The 14,611-nt window shown below is 44.6% G+C and overlaps 2 pseudogenes; one reads left to right on the top strand and one right to left on the bottom strand.

Annotated features, from left to right (window-relative positions):
• Nucleotides 1-10,783: 10,783 nt before the first annotated feature.
• On the bottom strand, nucleotides 10,784-11,592 carry LOC101958045 (transmembrane protein 192 pseudogene; annotated as a pseudogene).
• A 1,608-nt stretch (nucleotides 11,593-13,200) lies between these two features.
• LOC101966067 (putative vomeronasal receptor-like protein 4) lies at nucleotides 13,201-14,096 on the top strand (annotated as a pseudogene).
• Nucleotides 14,097-14,611: the final 515 nt, after the last annotated feature.

Here is a 14,611-nt window from a genome sequence, read left to right as displayed (position 1 = left end):
GACTTTTCCTTCTCTCCTATTGAACAAAAGAAATTGTCTATTTTATTAATATATTAGTAAGTAAGCTTGAAATCACATTTTTGAGTTGTTTGTGAAACTAAATCCAGTAAGAATCACACAGAGGTATGTCCAGAGACCACAAGCTGGTGAGAGTCCCCAAATCACACGGAGGTCACAGGAAGCTGTCCTCCCACTCCTGTCCTGCCACCCTTCTGGAAGGGGCTGGTGTTTTCATGCATAGGAGACGGCTCCTTCACTACCACCTCTTCTAAAAGTAGATGCAGAAAAACAATTTAGAAAATTAGATGAAAATACCATATGTTAATTAGAAATTCACCCTTTGATCCAAGAATTTCACTTCTAAGTCCCAATTGTCCAAATGTATATGGTCATATAAGGTAAATGCTATGAAAAATATTTTACTTGCAGTGTTATTTTTAAAACCAAACTCAATCTCCAGTAAAAGTATTAATATCAATCAATTTTGCTTATTACTGCAAGATATTAATAAATATCACCCATACAATGAGATCTATTAAATTTTTGAAAAAAATGACCAAGTTCAAACTAGATGGATATGTAGTGATATGTAAGATAAATTCATAATTGACATAAAGAGCTGCAGAATACTATTACTTTAAATGGGATATATCAACCTATTTAATTGAAGCTGTCTACAAGAGAATGAAAGTATAGTTTGCCTTCTTTGAGAGAAACTACTTTAATGATGGCATAGTAAAGAGAATTCAGATTTCATATCTGTATGTTTTGCTTCGATTTTTTAACCATCTGGATTCATTTTAAACAAATGAATAAAAAGTAAATGCACAGCCCCATTTGCTGCTGCTTGTGAGATGGCACTGTTAGAACCTTGGCATTGCTCTGTGCTGTAAGTCCCCTGACTTTGAGGATCCACAAAATGTGCTGGTGGTTTGTTCAGTGGAAAACCTGCCTTGCTGTCTTTTTATTTATTGAATTTGTTGCTTTTAGAAGTACAAGACAGTAGTAGGCTGTATTTTGACATAACAAGGGGATGGGAAGAGAAGTTTATTGGATTAGACAAAGAAGACTGGAAAGAAGGGAGGGAGGAGGAGAGTGGGAAACAGTAGAACGCATGGGACACAACTTTCCTTTCCTGTTCCTTTCTTTATTTCTTTTTTTTTCTTTTTTGTACCAGGGATTGAACTCAGGGGCACTCGACCACTGAGCCACATCCCCAGCTCTATTTTGTGTTTTAGTAGAGACAGAGTCTCACTGAGTTGCTTTGCGGCTCACGGAATTGCTGAGGCCATCATCCTGCCTCCACCTCCCGGGGATCACAGGCTTGTGCCACCATGCCCAGCCTCCTTTTCCGTTTCTTAACATGGAAACAAAATTCATATTAATGTAAATGCACAGTTCTGGCTTGAAGTTACTTGATAAAGCCACTCTGAAAGCTTTTTGATGCTATTTTACTCATTGCAAATAATCATGGTACACACATAAGAATCAATGTGCTTCACTTCTCTACCCTGTACACACTGGGTGCTTTACTCTTCTACCCTGTACACACTGGGTGCTTTACTTCTCTAGCCTGTACACACTGGGTGCTTTACTTCTCTAGCCTGTACACATTGGGTGCTTTACTTCTCTACCCTGTACACATTGGGTCCTTTACTTCTCTACCCTGTACATATTGGGTGCTTTACTTCTCTACCCTGTACACACTGGGTGCTTTACTCCTCTACCCTGTACACATTGGGTGCTTTACTTCTCTAGCCTGTACACACTGGGTGCTTTACTCCTCTACCCTTTACACATTGGGTGCTTTACTTCTCTACCCTGTACACACTGGGTGCTTTACTTCTCTACCCTGTGCATATTGGGTGCTTTACTTCTCTACCCTGTACACATTGGGTGCTTTACTTCTCTACCCTGTACACATTGGGTCCTTTACTTCTCTACCCTGTACACATTGAGTGCTTTACTTCTCTAGCCTATACACATTGGGTGCTTTACTTCTCTACCTGTACACACTGGGTGCTTTACTTCTCTAGCCTGTACACATTGGGTGCTTCACTTCTCTACCCTGTACACATTGGGTGCTTCACTTCTTTAATCTGTACACATTGGGTGCTTTACTCCTCTACCCTGTACACACTGGGTGCTTTACTTCTCTAGCCTGTACACATTGGGTGCTTTACTTCTCTAGCCTGTACACACTGGGTGCTTTACTTCTCTAGCCTGTACACATTGGGTGCTTCACTTCTCTACCCTGTACACATTGGGTGCTTCACTTCTTTAATCTGTACACATTGGGTGCTTTACTCCTCTACCCTGTACACACTGGGTGCTTTACTTCTCTAGCCTGTACACATTGGGTGCTTTACTTCTCTAGCCTGTACACACTGGGTGCTTTACTTCTCTAGTCTGTACACACTGGGTGCTTTACTTCTCTACCCTGTACACACTGGGTGCTTTACTTCTTTAATCTGTACACACTGGGTGCTTTACTTCTCTACCCTGTACACATTGGATGCTTTACTTCTCTAGCCTGTACACACTGGGTGCTTTACTTCTCTAGCCTGTACACATTGGGTGCTTTACTTCTCTACCCTGTACACATTGGGTGCTTCACTTCTTTAATCTGTACACACTGGGTGCTTTACTTCTCTACCCTGTACACATTGAGTGCTTTACTTCTCTAGCCTGTACACACTGGGTGCTTCACTTCTCTACCCTGTACACATTGAGTGCTTCACTTCTTTAATCTGTACACATTGGGTGCTTTACTCCTCTACCCTGTACACATTGGGTGCTTTACTTCTCTAGCCTGTACACATTGGGTGCTTTACTTCTCTAGCCTGTACACACTGGGTGCTTTTCTTCTCTAGTCTGTACACATTGGGAGTTTTACTTCTCTAGCCTGTACACATTGGGTGCTTTACTTCTCTAGCCTGTACACACTGGGTGCTTTTCTTCTCTAGTCTGTACACATTGGGAGTTTTACTTCTCTAGCCTGTACACATTGGGTGGTTTACTCCTCTAGCCTGTACACACTGGGTGCTTTTCTTCTCTAGTCTGTACACATTGGGAGTTTTACTTCTCTAGCCTGTACACATTGGGTGCTTTACTCCTCTAGTCTGTACACACTGGGTGCTTTACTTCTCTAGCCTGTACACATTGGGTCCTTCACTTCTCTACCCTGTACACATTGGGTGCTTTACTTCTCTAGCCTGTGCACACTGGGTGCTTTACTCCTCTACCCTGTACACATTGGATGCTTTACTTCTCTAGCCTGTACACATTGGGTCCTTCACTTCTCTACCCTGTACACACTGGGTGCTTTACTTCTCTGCCTGTACACATTGGGTGCTTTACTCCTCTACCCTGTACACATTGGATGCTTTACTTCTCTAGCCTGTACACACTGTGTGCTTCACTTCTCTAGTCTTTACACACTGTGTGCTTCACTTCTCTAGCATGCACACATTGGGTGCTTTACTTCTCTAGCATGCACACATTGGGTGCTTCACTTCTCTAGCATGCACACATTGGGTGCTTCACTTCTCTAGCATGTACACATTGGGTGCTTTACTTCTCTAGTCTGTACACACTGGGTGCTTCACTTCTCTAGCAGGTACACATTGGGTGCTTCACTTCTCTAGACTGTACACACTGGGTGTTTTATTTCTCTAGTAAACAATGGTGAAGGTCCTTCCCTTTGGTTTGGTTCGACCATGTCACACAGATTTTAAGTAACTCTTTTTTATTGTGATGTCATATCTAAAATGGCTAGGAGCTCGTCATCTGAACTATGGCTCCCTGAGGATCAGGAGTGCTCCACCTACCCCAGTATCTAGAGGTCTACTCCCCTGAGACAGCCTCCTCGGAACATCTGCACAGAGAACAAGACATGGGGGAGTCCCTATGCAGGTCCTTGGTTTGCCCTCAAAGAAGGAGAGCAGGACCTGGAGTGGCAGTGGTGACAATATCTACAAGGTGGATCATGAAGACCAGATGCCTGAGCATTAAAGGTAGAGAAAGTATCTCAGTAAAAATCAGGTGCTTTGTGATGGCTGGCAAGAGTCAGTGGAGGTTCATGTTGATCTCAGTTTTCCTTAATGTGTGTGACTGTTTCTGAGAAGCAGGTCAGAACTCAGTCCACCACATCTACACTCCTCTGGAGTGGTAAGAAGAAAGCGATTAAGCGTGGTGAGCGCTGTCTCATGTGGGATGGAGCTGGAGACAGAGACAGAACCTGGCAGCACTGGTCAGCCGAGCCCACAGGCAGGCTGGGCACCCTGAGCTGATCCCACCTGTCCTGTCTTGTTTTCCTTCACCCACCCAAGAGAAGGAGTCAGGTGGACAATGCAGCAGTTTTCCCTTTAAAAACTTCTAGAATATTTAAAAGAAAGATGGAGCAGACTCCCCAAATGGGGTGGAGGAGGTAAACCTCCTAATTGAGGAACCCAAAAAAGCCCTGCATGAGATCCAGCCAGCAATGCTCAATTCCAGACCCCTCAGAATCCATTTGTTGGAAATAAAATAAAATAATCTTGAAAATAGTCAGAAGAACACTTTGGCTAATAGTGTCCCATGGTTTCTTCTTGGTAGTGGATTCCACATACTACGAATAAAAGTCATTCCATCTAGCTCTGGAAAGGCAGAGCCTTCCAACAGGACTCGATGCAGTCCCTGGAAATCTTGGACCTGAGACAAAACTCCACTGACCACCAAACACCGTTAAGCCCCTTCTCTAACTCTGGTCACAACCTGGGTCTCCAGCAGTTACTGACACCCCATGCCCAGTGTCCGCTACTCCTGAAAAGTCTGATTGTACACTGTGTCCTCCACGAGTCAACCTAGTAGGTGACTGCAGGTCATTCTGGGTAAGATTGGGAGGATGATATCAGTGTACACAGGCAGTGAAGCAAAAAACAAGTAACCCATCCAACAAACGCATGAAGATCCGAACAGTCATGTCCCCTAAGAAGAAATACACATGACCAATAAATATATAAAAATTGTTCAACATACTTAGCAATAAGGGAAATGCAAATTAAAACTACTCTATGATTTTATCTCACCAAAGATATAAATGATCAAGTGTAGGAACAATAATTGCTGGTGAAGATGTGGGGGAAAGCTACTTCAAATTAGTACAAATACTCTGGAACGCAGTGTACAGGTTCCTGAAAAGACCATTACTGGAGCCTCCACATGGCATGGTCATCCAACTCCTTGGTTATCCCAAAGATCCAAAAGGAGCATATGTTAGGGGTCCAGCCACATCAAGGTTTACAGCAGTGCTATTCACAGTAGCCAAGCTGTGGAAGCAGCCCAGGTGGCCCTCCACAGATGATGGGGAAAAAGTGGGTGAATGGATGAAGAAAATGGTATATATATACATATACACCATGGAGTTCAATTCTGCTATAAAGAATAATAAAATTCTTTCATTTGATGGTAAATAGGTGGAAATGGAGAACATCAAGCTAAGTAAGACCCAGAAAGTCAAGGGTCAACTATTTTCTCTCATGTGAAAGACAGAGAAAAAAGAAATAAAAACAGATCTTGTGGAAATATGATAAAGAAAGGAGATTGAGAAGAAAGGTGGTACGGCATGAGGAAGTGCCAGTGCACAAAATATTCCAAATTATGCCATGTTCATATACAAAAATACCACAATGAATCACATACATGTGAAATGCTCTAGTTCAAAGGCCACCACCACCACTAAAACCACTCCTGCTTCTACTAGTCCTTACTACTACTACACCTAGTTCCACTAGAAGTAATAATACTAATGGAAGGAAGAGAATAGAGCAGAGCCAGAGCCAGCAGATGGGGGAGGGAGCGAGGGAGGGAAAGGGAGGGCCTAGGTACAGTGCTGATGCAGTCATGTTAGGTGCATGTGTTGACGTGGCTTTATTTATCCCTCCAGTATGCACTATTATCTACAATGAAATAAATACAGTATGAATAAAAGTCATTCCATATAGCTCTGGAGAAGCAGAGCATTCCACAGGACTCGATGCAGTCCCTGGACGTGCTCTGAGGGGCTGGGCGTGCAGGGGAGCAAGCACTTGTTTAGGCAGAGGGTACAGAGTGTGGAGGGCACATTCCCAGGAGCCCTACAGTGGGCGCAGGCAAGGGGACGTGGCTGCACCATGCACTGGGCCTAGTTCAGGTGGCACATACCTGCAGGTGTGGGAGGTTATGGATATTATTATAGTCAGAAGATATAATGTTCCCTGTATTCAGAAGATATAATGCTCCCTCATCTATTGGACAGAAGATGATTTTGCGACTGGAAGCTTATCCCAGGCACATTAGGGCTCACAGTTCTCCAGAAACTGAGGACAAGGCCTGGTTTTCTTTCATGATTATACCCCTAAAGAGGGACCCAGGGCCTTGGGGAGAACCATCCTGGGTTATCAAACTAGCAAGAACATGGGGTAGCTTTTACTCAGATTTTAATGCATCTAAACTGGCAGCAAAAGAACTTACAGCTTTTTAAACAAAATACTCTTAAAAGTTGATGGAGGGAAGGGCTCTTATTGCAACCAGGATAATTAATCATTGCTGCTGATCACTTTGCATCTGACCTTAGATTTATTGTATGCAACGTGCTGACGTGGTGGGGCCTGGGTTCCCACAAATCAGGGAAGCACACTCAGGTGGCTCTTCTACTTGTGGCATAACAGAATTGTTAGGGCAGGTGCCACTCTGGGCAATAGGAAGGAAGCCCAGTGGTCAGGAGCTGCCTCACGAGGCTGCCCATGCTTCCCTCCCCTCTGGTCTCACCAGGTGCCACATGTATTTTCATTCTCTTGCACCAAAACCTAGAGGGGTCCTCCTTGGCTTTGAATGGACAATGGGCAGAAGGACAATTGTTGGATATAGAAAAATCACACCAGTGTCTTTGAGGCTTTAAATGGCAGGGCTGGGTTATTGAAAGTGGGTGTGGCTGGTGGACCATTTAGGGACTGAGACTAGTTAGTGGTTCAATATACAGAAAATAAAGTCACCACTCATAGCAGGGACCTTCATCTTCCAATGTGTATATGTAAAGCAAGGTGGCAATGTCCTGTCCTGCCCACGGTTGGCACTCTCAGGAAGCAGAGTTCCACTGCTGGTCATCACTTACTCTTTGTTTTAATTTTTTTGATGCTGGGAATTGGACCGGGGCCTTGTACATGCTAGGAGAGCACCCCACCCTGAGCTACCCTCCAGCCCCTCGATACTCCATTCCTGAGTGTAAAGAAGGACTGAGGAATAGTGAAGTGTCACATTCTGCTCCTCAGAATCTGTCCCTTCTGGCTCACAGCATGGAACTTTGGGAAGAGGAACAGAGGGACAGGATATGGAAACCGCAGGTAAAGAAACATTGCTAAGGGGCTGGGGATGTGGCTCAAGCGGTAGCGAGCTCGCCTGGCGTGCGTGCGGCCGGGGTTCAATCCTCAGCACCACATACAAAACGAAGATGTTGTGTCTGCTGAGAACTAAGAAAAAATAAATAAATATTAAAATTCTCTCTCTCTGTCCCCCCTCTCTCTCTCACTCTCTCTTAAAAAAAAAAAAAAAGAAAGAAAGAAACATTGCTACTTGCCGACTTTCACTGCACAAACTTCTCTCAAATAATTAAGCCCTAATTAAACCTGGGATTGCCTCAGTCCAGCAGCAGCAAAATAGCCCAGGGGGAGGGCGGGGGGGTGCATGATGAACAACTTGTGTAGATTGATACGGCAGGAATGTGAGCCCTTTATTGTAGGACAGGAGCGGTAGTTATACATTCCACACAGCTTATCTTAATTAACATAAACTAGATACAGCAGTAACCAATAAGGAATCTCCACACTTAATGGTTCCCTTTTGTTACTTCACAAACCACTCCCTCTGGCATTTTGCCAGGTGCCATCCAGACTTGTTTACAGACTCTACCCTGGGCTAACTCCTGAGCCACACAAACACAGTAATTGCAGAGGGAGAGGGAAAGTCGTACTTCAGGGACTGAGGTCTCCAGGGTTTGTTCTCCCTGACAGGTGTCAGCTGTGAAAACCGGGTTCTTGGTGGTAGGTAGGGAGCAGAGAGCTCCCCAAATCCAGAAGGCACAGGCACACCCTGGGAAGCCACCTCTGGCCAGAAGCACTGCCCAGGTCTTCCTGCAGCACAGCCACCAAGGTGAGTGGAACTGAGGGTAGGAACTGCTCCCAGGCCAGGGACTTTCCTCACAGCCCAGATCTTCCTCTGCCTGAGCCTGAGCAAGGGGGCTGTGGGGAGGGTCTGGGCCTTAGCCTTCCCTCTTCTTCTGGTATCTACAGGCTCTGGTATCTGCAGGAATGCACCCGGGTCAGGAAGATGAAGAGTCATTCCCAGCAGAGGTCCCTCAGCAGTGCAGGAGCAACTGTGACCCTGAGCACAGAGTGATTCATCAGAGAGCTCTGTGGTGGTCCAGAAACTAAAAAGCCAAACAGGCTCTGATTCTAAGGAGAGCTGTTGTCCTCAGCCCTCACATTGTCCTGCTCTAACTATCGGCTTTCTTCACCTTCCTAAGATTTCTTCCCTTAGTGTTTGGCTACTCAAGTGTCTACAAGGGGGCATTTCAACCCTTGCATTATATTACTGGGCCCATGAGCGTGTTGTCTTTAGGCTGAGGTGTTCTTCTGCACCAGCCTTAAACTCTGTGTCCTCACACAGACTGAGCCACTCACGTAAGTCGGCTCCATTCATTACATGCCTGTGTCAGAGGACCCATAAATAACAACTGCTATTTGAAATCATAATTTATGAGAATTCTGGCTATACTTTCATCAGTCTGTTTGTTACTATAATTTGAAGTAACACACTTTAAACTTAGCCCAGTATTATGTAGCAATGAGCATGACTTTAATACTTTTATTGAGAAATTTGGACAGTAAGTGGATGTAGTCACCTGCCTCCTGTTTGGTGTGAGATCCTGGGGCATTGAGCATCTATGTGAATCCAAAATCTGTCTTTACCATAGTGGAGTGGACTGCTGCCTAAGCAACTTGCCGTAATATAGTACCCTTCCTCCACATGTTCTTCATTTCACTTCCTCCAGGTGAAAGAGTGTTGACCTACTGTGCATCCTGGAGGTGGGTCCCAATTCTGACCAAGAGCCCCAGAGCATGGGGAGGCTGGAGAGTGCTGGATAGATGGGAATCACTGGGAGGACACGGCAGATGGAAGAGCTCTGAGGAGTCCATCAGGACTCTGAGGCCCCTTGATGCTGTCGTTTTCATCATGCCCCTCTCTAAACAGTCACTTCAGGTTTGTCCTTGACACATTCCTTAAACTGCTGTGCCTCCATGAAACCTTGCACCATGAAACACTATGTGCTCCACACTGAGGCCAAGTGCTGCTTTCCTTAACCCACAGTTGCCATCTTCAGTCTCCCTGTTCGCCAGGAGATTAGACAAAGTTTAAAAACCAGTGTCTGATATTCCTAAAGACAGGGCTACCTGATACCGAACCTGGCAACTGCCTGTGGTTCTTTTTTTCTGTATAGAAACTGATATGACATTTTACTCCCATCACAATTTTCACATATAATCCAAGTCAAAATAAAGTGCTGTTTTTATTTAGACAGATTTAAAATCATAGAAGGTTCCATTTCTATACTGAAATTAATGACCCAATGAAAGGATAATTAGTAGAGAAATACATGGCAACTTCTCGAAGAAGAGCAAAAATAAAGTGAAAGACATAAATCCTTTCAATTTTTCAGCTTTGGCCAATGGAAGGTACTCCCAAGGTAACAGGTACTACTGGTTGGGCTCACACTGGTCCAGGTAATTTTTCCATCTTGTTTCAGAAGAACAGAACAATGCAGAATTTATATTGTTGATCACCCAGTGAGGCCTTGGTCCTACAGTGAAGAAATTCTGTATAAAAGCTGCATGGGGGCAGGGGGTGCAGCTCAGTGGTAGAGAGCTTGCCTGGGGGGTGAAAAAAGAGGATGTGACACCAGTTGTTATTCAATATCACATGAGCATATAAAATACACAAGAAGGGTCTGCAGAGAAAAACATTAACCATAAGAAATAATGACTCCTTTCATCAGCTTAAGAGTTGGAAGAACTTGTGGGGTGTGGTGGTGCACACCTGTCATACCAGTGCCTTAGGAGGCTAAGGCAGGAGGATTATAAGTTTAAGGCCAGCCTCAGCAACTTCATGACACCCTGTCTCAAAATTTAAAATAAAATAAGTAGGAGACATAGCCTATTGGTAAAGTGCCCAAGTTCAATCCCCAGTACTTTCCCACTCCACAAAAGAAAGAAATTATTTAAACCCTGTGTAAAATAAATCATGTCAGGTTTACTTTACAAATAGCCATATTATCACAGGGCTTTTGGGGGGGCAGTGGGGGTGTTGCTGTGGATTGAACCAGGGGCTTGTGCAGGCTAAACACATGTCCTACTGCTGAGCTACATCCCCAGCTATTGGAGGGATCAAATATCATGTAGAAAAACTGTTGGCCATGGGATAATTGAACTGTACCTTCCATCCTAGGAAAAACCAAGAAGTTCAATTATTTAACAATGTACAAAACATACATTCTTCTCAGTTAGCAAAGTACTTCTACAAAGTACCTTTCAAATGACCCATAAGCCCCATCTACTAAACAGCCACACAGGTGAGAACCAAGTTCAAGTTTCCAACACACGCTACACAATGTTTTTCAGCAAGGGCTGTGGTTCCCTAGGGCAGCAGGACAGGGCGTCCTTCAGTCTGAGGGTGCTCTGAACTCTTCAGCCATGATCACACCTGTAGCCTCTCACGTCCTACTGGGCTGAGAGGCTAGGTCTGAGCAAGTGAGTGCCAACAGCTGCTCACTCAACAGGGCATTTTGTCGCTTCAAGTACACTATTGTGTCTCCTTGCTTTTCAACTATTTCTTCTAGGCTTGAAACAGTCTTTGATCCAGTTTCTGAGGTAATGCTGCTGTGGAAAGCATAGATTTTCTTCTTCTTCAAGTACATCAGGCGGTGGTTTGGCTCTATTAAATTCTCTAATTTCACTGCATAAATGACCAGACAGGTCAGGGAGAGGAGCAGTTCCAGGGCCAGGATGGCCAGATGAGGACCAGGTGCAACCTGCTGGGCTCAGGAGAAGAAGGCTGCATGCACAGTGTGAGGAGAAGCATCCTGTTCAGGTGGAGAGTGTCACCAGGGCGAGGCTCTTCAGATGCCTTGTGGTGTGGTAGATCTGGTTATAGCCACGGTTTCTCACTTTGCTGTGGTGATACTGAATGTAGCGATCCAGAAGTAAGTGCAGAATCCACAAAATGACTTTTCCTAGGATTATGACTGTCTGGACTTTCAGTGGGTTCGTGTAGTTTCCAGGGCACTTGTCCTCGTTTGGGTCGGGGTAAGAACAAAGCACACCTGTCAAGAACGCTACAATAATGAACACAACATGGGTAAACAGAAGATTTGCTATGGTGACTGTAGGGAGCGGGTGGAATCTGGGTCTAAATGAGCTCGTGAGGAGTGATGTGGGAGAAGCTGGGCATCCAGAGTGGGTCCTCTTCAATACTTTGTTTAATGTCCAGGGGACCATCCTCTATTGTGACCCCTGCCACCATTTTTCTACACTGGAGGCCACAGCCCCCTGTAGCCTGACCTCTCCCCTGCGCCAAGGTGCCACAGGCCCAGGAAAGTCACCACCTTCTGGGACCTGCGGCCCCACCCCGGACACCAAGCCTGTGGTTCTGCACCTCATGATGCCAGAGACGTTCAGAGCTGAGACCTAGAAAGCAACCCTTTGAGGACTTGCAGTAAGTGGAGGAGGAAGCATTTTTAGGTTTGTTTTAAGCACAGAGAACATGTGCAATTTGGGGGTTTATTTCAAGCATCATGGTTTCTTTCACTTGGGAGAAACCATCCATACTTTCCTACAAGTTCCTAGGTTAGACTTGAGATCAGAGAACTTACATGTGAAAAGGTAGCATCCTGTCCATTTTTGCATGAGTTCAGTGGGAATGGATAAAGATTCTTTAGCCCTAAAACGTTGGGAACAGAGGCACAGGTAGCACAGGCTGCAGAGTAAAATGAAGTCAGTTCCCCCAGGGTTCGCAGCAGGTGTAAAATGCCCTCAGGTCCCCTACTCTAGGGATTTCTTTTCTTGACAAAGGTCTCCCAACCTACTTTGTTATGAGCAGGTTTTACAAGGGGCTCCTCATCAGTAACTGCACTCCTGTCCAGACAGCACATAACCCATAGTTTATCCTCCTGGGTAATCTCATTGTTATCAGCACACCCAGAGCCGACCTAGACTTCCCTTAGAGCCCCTGAGGCCTGGGTGGGAATGGACATCTCCTGAGACTGTCACAGGCAGCCTCCATGGTCCTCTAGGGCACCCTCCCTGGCTGCAGCCTGTGGACTACGGGACCTTCTCAGGCTGGAGCCTGGTCCCTGGAGGTCACTGTTGATCAGCTTTGACCACTGGATCCTACATGGAAAGGTCATGCAGCCTGCCTAATCGAGGACTCTAAAAAGTGCTGGAAATCTAAGGCAGTAAGACCACAGGTCATTTTGGTGTGTAGAGGTACAGAAATGTTAAGGGACTGTCATCAAAGACATAAAACTTGAAATCCTAAAAGCAAAACTGGAATTTCTTACATTCACAAAAGTGAGAGACAGAAAGGTCCATTCAACAAAATAAAAGGTGACACGGATTTTGAAACTGGCTGAATTTACAAGATGTTACATCATTTTGTAAGTTCCTGGTGGGTGGTGGTGTGGGGAAGATAGTCAGGTCAAACATTAGTCCCTGGATTTAGAGAGAATAATTGAGAATATGCTAGCTTAAGATTTAAAAAATGGAGAAATTCTGGTTGGTGAAATTTGGGTTAAATTCAACCTATAGGTCGAACATAGGAGGAATATTAAGGATTTGAACAAGTAGATTCGTTTTCCCAATATGGAGTTATAAAAAATGAATTGATGATGTAGAATTTTGGATATTCATTGTCAAGATGGCATCGAACACCATATAGAATGACCCATGAAGAATGACACAGAAAGTAAAGGATTCTGGGACAAAGATTTGCAACAGTTTTCCATGTCCCAACAGCCTTTTCACTTTAAAAATTGTTGACTTGAATGCTTTTACAGATAACATTGAAATATTGCTGTGGCTTTCTTTGAACTGGTGTTTGCAGCATCCATGTTATTGTGCCTATGAGGATGACATGGTTGTGACCCTCGTCAAGGGGATAGTCATCGTCTTCCCAACAGGGCTTGGCCTTTGGGGAACATCTTTGTTCTTGTGCATTACATATTCATTTTTCAAGGCAGTGAGAAGAAACCTATACACCTTATTCTCATCCATTAGGCCTTCACCAATATTATAACCCTTTTCTCCAGGGGAATGCCAAGGACAGTAGCATTTTTTGCTTTGATGAATTTTCTGTATGATGTTGGCTGTAAGATACTGGGTTACCTGGAAAGAGTGGCCTGGGGCCTGTCCATCTGCACCACCAGTCTCCTCACAGTGGTCCAGGCCATCACCATCAGTCCCAGAGCCCTCAGGGGGAGAAGACTAAAACCCAGGTCTGCATGGCACGTCCTTCCCCTGTTTCTCTTCTTTTGGTTACTCAGTTCCTTTATAAGCATGAACTTACTATTTTACATCAAAAACATCAGCAGCATGAACACATCACAAATTATTAGAAGTGACAACTCCTGTTACTTTCAACCTCACAACTGGATAATTAGACGGATTTTTATTGTTCTCATGGTCCTTCCAGATGCTGTGTTCCAGGGTGTCATGGGCGGGGCCAGTGGCCACATGGTGTCCCTCCTCCACAAGCACCACCAGCACGTGCTCCACCTTCAGACCTCCAAGCTCCTCCACAGAACCCGCCCTGAGGTGAAAGCCCCTCAAAGTGTTCTTCTCTTAATGCTCTGCTTTCTCTTCTTTTATTGGGCAGATTGCTTTCTGACTTTACTTCTAAATTTCTCCTTACACAAGGATTCCATAACAGAAATTACTCAAGAAACTCTGACTCTTGGTTACGCAACTGTCAGTCCCTTTGTGCTAATTTACAGAGATGGACATCTGGTTGAATACAGGCGTCCTTCCTAAGGAAGACTTTGGGAAAATGTCAGATTTACAGATCCTTTCAAGTGTGTCTGCTTGAATCATCCTCAGTTTGTGTTGCTGTATGTGACACAAAATCAAGCAAAGGCAGACAGGTCATACAGTGGTGCATTCTCATGCCACAAAGCTGGTGACAGTCCCCATCTGTCACAGAGGTCACAGGAAGCTGGAGGACCCAGCTGTCTTTTCATTCTCCTTGTGCCATCCTTCAGGTAGTGGCTGATGTGAGACAGCTCTGCTACTACCACCACTTCTTCTTGTAAGATGAAAGCAAATTTGGAAACTTATATGAGAGTAACAAATATTTCTTACATATTCACCTTTTACCTCAGAATTTCACTTCTAGGATGCAGTCTTCCAGCTATACTTGCTCACATAAAACATAAACCATGGAAATATTGTACTACACTGTGTTATTTTTAAAACCAGTGGCAATATCCAGTAAAACAGCCATATGTGTTTTAGTAGTTCACAATATATCAAAGATATTCATCCACCCA

This window comes from Ictidomys tridecemlineatus, chromosome 8 (genome assembly GCF_052094955.1).
Source record: "Ictidomys tridecemlineatus isolate mIctTri1 chromosome 8, mIctTri1.hap1, whole genome shotgun sequence".
Classification (NCBI taxonomy): domain Eukaryota; kingdom Metazoa; phylum Chordata; class Mammalia; order Rodentia; family Sciuridae; genus Ictidomys; species Ictidomys tridecemlineatus.
This window is presented reverse-complemented; position numbering and strand designations above follow the sequence as displayed.